Below are 6355 nucleotides of genomic sequence, written 5' to 3'. Positions count from 1 at the left end.
TCTCAATCGATTCCTAAAAACAAAATCTGACTTCTCTCCTCAGAGTAGCTGTAGCCTCCATGTTGGATAATGTTATAGAGGCAGAAGCAGCACATTCATCAGGCTTAGCAAGAGGAAGTCCCTGATGCCCACAGCCTCAGTAAGTGAAAGGAACAAAATCACCACCATGGGGCTGAACGAATACATAGGCACTAATGGAAGGAGCAGCTAAACGTTGGCAAACTGGCTTTTTTTTAAAGTTTTTTTTTGTTTTTGTTTGTTTGTTTGTTTTATTTTGGTTTATTTTGTTTTGTTTTGTTTTGGTTTTTGGTTTTGGTTTTGTGTCTTTTCCCCCCATTTTCTTTTGTTACCCAATATATGCAGCACTTGTGGACTCCCAGTGGGTTCCCAGCTTTAAACACATTAATGTTTTAAACAGACTAGTTTTCCAAGAATTTACAAACAAACATGTTTTGCTGTGAACATTCTGCAGAGATGAAGTGAGGTGGGAGTTTGAAGGGCAGTGGTGTCTGTCTGTTTAAAAAGAATCAATACAGTGATGGAAGGGTGAAGAATGCAAGAATTCAGACATTCTGTGGGGGGTGCTTTCTCTCCAGTAAAAGTCCATAAAAAGGAGCAAACTGAGATCCGCAGGGCAGTCAACGGGTGCTGTGTGTGTCCCCACCCCATGAGTAAGTTTTCGCTGAGGGGCCAGCATAGATCCCCACTTGCTCCCACCCTTTGTCCTGAGATGTCAGGGCAGTACAGGGTAATGAAGGACCATGTCACGTCTCCTCATTACCAGAATCACCATCATCATAACAGTCGGCATCTTCTTCCTCCTCATCTTTATCATCAATGTCGTCATCATACAAGTAGTCATAAAGCAAATCTGAGCTGTTGTCATTGGAAGGCACGTTAGTTTTGATGCAGTATTCTGCCAGGGTTGTGGGGACCTTCACTCCATCCTCTCTGCTTCAGCCTTAGTCTCCAAGACCTGTTTCCTAATAATCTCGGCGTACTACTTGTCTTTTCCTTTACTGTCCCTCCATTTCCTGAACATAATCGAAACATCCACATTGGCTGGGGAAAAGGTGTTGGGCTCATTAAGTGGTGAGATTACACTTGCGACCATAGTACTCACATTCTGAGTAGGATTCCACCTTTCAGAGGTCAGTTCTCCACTCTGTGGGTCATCTACAGGCAGATGAAGAATTGAAATGCATACATATCCATTCTCATAAATGTTGGGGTGCCATATTTTGGTCAAGAATCTGAAGGTAGGTGGTGAATATAGGTAGTCAATAGGAAATTTAATATGTGCCTTGAAGTAGCCACCTTCCTAGAGGGTGTTAGGGGGGCCCGAAGATGGCCACCTCCCAGTTGTAGAGGTCAGACTCATCCACCAGGGTGATCCGGAACCCCTCACGCGTTCCTCCTGTAGGGATTATAGCTTAAGCATCAAGGCTTATTGCGAACTGGTCAATGCTACTGGACCATCTTGGCGGTGGTGATGCTGGGCCATGGCCCCAGTCCTTGCACAACCACCGGGCCGGACCACTCCCCTCCCCTCCGCTCACCCTCGGGCAGCCCCCTGTCTTCACATGCCTGGAGGGGCCTGATCAGGTCCCAGACCACCCATGGCCAGCCCAGGGTCCTCCTCACTCTCCCCACCTAGTGACTTTTGAAAGTACTCTTCCTCATCCAACACGAGATCATTGTTAGACAACTAGATTATAAATTTACTGTGTGCTCTGTCTTAGAGTTTCTATTGCTTGATAAGATGATCACAGTAAATCTTATTAAAAAATTTTAACTGAGGTGGCTTACATTTTCAATGGTTTAGTTCATTATTATCATGGAACGACATGGCACCATGAAGGAAGACATGGTGCTGCTGGAGAAGGAGCCAAGAGATGAATAGGAGCTACATCTTGATACCAGAGGTAACAGGAAGTGGTTTTCAGAAACTTGATGTGGCCAGAGCCTACACGAGACCTCAAAGCATGCCTCTACATTTAACACACTTCCTCCAACACGTCCTTTAACAAAGCCAGACCTCCCCATAGTGCCATTCCCTCTGAACTTTTGTGACCGATTATACTTATCCCACCACATGCTCTAACTAAAACTTACATTTCACAATGACAGAAACAGAAATAATGTTTCTTGTTTTACATGGAAGTAACTTGTACAGAAACCTATAATCTTTCAAAATATTTGACCTACATGAAATATGAATCTCTGTTACAAAGTATTATTATTTCCCAATTTAAAATTTATGGATTAAATGAGATGTATTCGATGTGCTTAAATGTTTCCTTAAGATAGATTATTAATGATTTTTGTAACAAGAAAATGTTGCTTATTATTCTTCTAATGAATGAAATATTAGTACTTTGTCAAATTTAATATTTATGTATAATCACAGTATATTTGAATAACATTCAGAATGTGTATGATTGTACATATGCATACATTATATATTCTGAGTATATGTTTAAATGTAGTTTATTAACTACAAATTTAATGAGTTCCCTTAAATTTTCTTTGGTCTTATGACTCCCACGGGCAATGAAAATTTTATTCTAAAAGAAACATAATTTCCTATCAATTTCATATTTATATTCCCATATCAAATTTCCTATATTCATGCTACCTTTGAAGTGTTTTATGAAACTTAATAATTATTCCTTCATTTTTTACCCTATTTTTGTGAATTCAGATGTAAGGTATGTTACTAAACTGAATTTAGTCATAGATTTAATTTGTTTTTATGAATACTTAAAGATATAGTAAAATGTATTCCAGGAGTTATAGTTAATCAATATATGTTAACTGATACTAAGTAGGTGTTTTCAAGAGAATAAACAAATATGTTCCAAAATTGTGCTTCAGACTGGGACATTTAAAGGGAAAATAAGACAATGCAGGGAAAGAACAGCAAGAAAAATCTATTTTTTAAAATCTACTTGTTAAAAATATCTTACTAAGCAAAACAGATACAACAGGTGTACAACCTGCCTGTCGCCAGGTGGAATTGGAAGCCGAAGTTATTTTGAAAGGAATAAAAATATAGCCTAGACCCTTGAAGCATTGTAGATGTTGCTTTTATAAACAGGGATGATTTTTCCATTTGGTGATGTTCCATTACTGCCTTTCTTTTATGGATTGATTTTCTCACCTGTTCTATTGTGTATAAAGTTTCTTTTCTTCCTGGATCTTTTTCTCACTTGTTCCTATTTGTCTTCAGTATTTTTCTTCCTTTTTGCTTTTGCAGCACTTCTGAGACATTTTTTTGTCTAATCATCTCCAGGCAATCATTTTCAGATGATAAATTTAAAATCTGAAGACTAAATGTGTATTTTCCCAGGTGTAATTTGCTTCAGGTTGCACAGTTACAGATGGCAACCCTGAAATTCAGGACACATCTTGAGAATAAAGAACTATGCTATTCCAATATTAATGAGATTACTGAATAAAACATTTCAGAGAGATATCACAAGTGACTGCACACACACACACACACACACACACACACACACACACACACACTCACACAGGCGATAGTGCAACAAGGAGGTCTGGTGAGAGCAACCTGCCCCGTTATCTGCCTGGGCCTGCCACACTTTTAGTCCCCAAATAATACATAAGATACTTTATTAATTATGAAGCTGTTGGTCATTTGCTTGTTTCTTACTGGCTATATCTGACTTAAGTATTTACTCAATAATTGTTAATCTAAGTATTTCTCTTACCGGAGAAATGATCCGGACTTCTTACCACTATGGCAGCTACATCGTGACTCCCTGTGTTTCTCTTTCCCAGAATCCTACTCGACTCCTAGTCCCACCTATCTTGCTTTCCTACTGGCCAACAGTGCTTTATCCAACAACGAATAAGAGACAGATTTACAGAATGGCATCTCCCATCAGAGGTCTGATTTCATAAATGTTAAAATGGGAAAACAAAATTTGACCTGAGATGAATATATAGGAAAATTAGTAAGTTTAAGTAAAATAATTACCCTGCAATTCCACAATATTTTTAAGTGTATATAATTCTTTGCAAGTTTCTTGAAGCACTTTATTTTGTCACATCAAAATCTATATTTATTTGACAATAGTTACTTTAAAGGAGAGAGATTGTAAAATTATTTATTATCACAAACCATTAGTCTCCTTTCTGAAATGTCCATTGTAATACATGATGGAAATCAACTACTGGACATATTTTTCTGTACCATAAAAATATGAATGCTGTGTTAAGTAAATAAATATTCAAAATTATACCAGAAATATGTATGGATTCCTCCATACTGCTAGGCCAAACAAAAGCAAAACAGCTACATTTTTTCTATCTTATACAGAAAACTCCTAGAATAAAATGACTTGCATTACAATTGTTAGTAATACAGAGTTGAAAATTAATATGCTTGACACAGATCCTTCTTTATTCTAAATAAGGAAATGCGAATAAATATGATGTAGGTGTTTTATTATCAAAGATGTTTTAGTAGTAAAGAACTAGTTATAAGACAAATGTTGTAATATCAATATTTTGATTCTTTAAAATCAAAATAAAGTCAGTGATATATATTTCTATTCAGAGGATTAAGGGAGGAAGTTCAATGACTGGAGGGAGTTTTCAGTGAATGTGAAAAATGACTTTTCTTGCAGTAGGCCCATGTCAATTCCAGCACACATGTAACATCTCACAGTCAACTCTAATTCCAATTTCAGGGGATCTTATGACCTGTTTTATCCTGCAGGAGCACTAGGAAAAAGTAATAAACAGTAAAGAAATCTTTGAAGTGTGTACACATGCACACCTATGAAATCCACAACAGATAAACGCTTGAGACCCAAAACAAGATTAGAAAGATATTAGAAGCACTCATTAATTCTTAGCCTTTTAACTTTTGTTTTAAGTTAGTTTTATATGCTGAATTTAAAATCCTTGCCACATAAACTTGTTGTTACTGTAAAATGAAAAACAACATCCTGTTTCTTTCCTGCTCATCAGTTCTGATTTTCATGTTTCTAAATAGTACAAGAAGCTATTTTGCCCTTTAGTAATTCTAACATCTTTTAACACTAGGCACTTAGAAGGAAGATTTCTAATTTTCCTGTCAAACTTCTCTGAAATCACTTATCCTGTATCTATTCTTACAATGCAGCTTAATTAAATCACAAATAGTAATTGATTCAGTAACCAATAGTTATTTTAGATTTTGCATTGGAACTACAGTCTAATACATTAGTTTCTTGAAGTCTCATGTAAAGATCATTTGATTGTTGCATTAAATAATCATCCTAAATCTTGAAATGGAAGCTATCCATATGGCCTTTTTGGAAACCAAGGGGAAAGAAAAAGTTTGAATGCATTTTAATTAAGAGAGTCTTTATTTTCCAAGTAAATTGTTATTTTTTTCTTTTTGCACTTTTTGCCTAAAGTAACTCACCCATAAAGATTGGTAGGGAAAAATTATTCGCAACCTCAAGAGGTTTTAAAAACTTTTATTCGAGTGGCAAAATGTCAGCCTCACCCTGAAAACATTCATGTAACATTGTACAGACTGAACAGTTTATATTTAAGAATTGTTTGTATGTGTGTATGTTTGTGTGTGTACCTGTGTGTGTTCATCATATGTCTTTATGCATGTAAAATAATGAAAAAAGAGTTCCTGAATATAATGATAGCAGGGAAGTGTATATTTGAGAGTTTGTATTGAGGAAAGGAATAGGAGAAATGTTATTTCATTATTATCTTCAAATGAAAGAAAGAAAAATGAGAAGCAAAAAAGTCCTGAATTTCATTCCTATCAATACTGAATTTCCAATGTTCTTTTCTTATATGATGTTTCCTTTCTCAATGCTTTGAGTTTCCTGTCAATTTGACGCATTTTGCTATAGAAACTTAAGACCCTAGTTCAATTAAGTTAATTTGATATATAATTATGAGGTTACTATATACCGACACTTTAGTAAATTAGTCAAGCCCACAATGAAAAATGCATGTACTTTAAAATTGGTCAATATTTGATTTGAAAACTAAAGAATAAAGAAACACTGGAAAGCAATGTTTAATTCGACTCAAAAGTAGAAGGAGAAAACTTAACCCCAGTATATCATGGATCATAAATGTTCCCTATGAACAATTGTGGCAATGATAGATTAGCAAAATTATGTTATGATAAATTATCTAGTATTAAAGAAACACTTAAAGTTTAAAAAGAAATAAGGGGTTGGTAGAAAATAAATTTGATTACATTATGTATGTAAGTCATAACAAATAATGCTTAAAACTTTATTCATGAAACAATCCTGGTTGTAAAAGCCACGATAAGAAAATAACTCCAGAATGCTGTTTCTCC

General features: G+C 35.5%; 1 pseudogene; it reads right to left on the bottom strand.

Annotated features, from left to right (window-relative positions):
- Positions 1-764: 764 nt before the first annotated feature.
- On the bottom strand, positions 765-1504 carry LOC101826518 (annotated as a pseudogene).
- Between the last annotated feature and the right edge of the window lie 4851 nt (positions 1505-6355).

This window comes from Mesocricetus auratus, unplaced genomic scaffold, assembly GCF_017639785.1.
Source record: "Mesocricetus auratus isolate SY011 unplaced genomic scaffold, BCM_Maur_2.0 Super-Scaffold_2245, whole genome shotgun sequence".
Taxonomy (NCBI): domain Eukaryota; kingdom Metazoa; phylum Chordata; class Mammalia; order Rodentia; family Cricetidae; genus Mesocricetus; species Mesocricetus auratus.
This window is presented reverse-complemented; position numbering and strand designations above follow the sequence as displayed.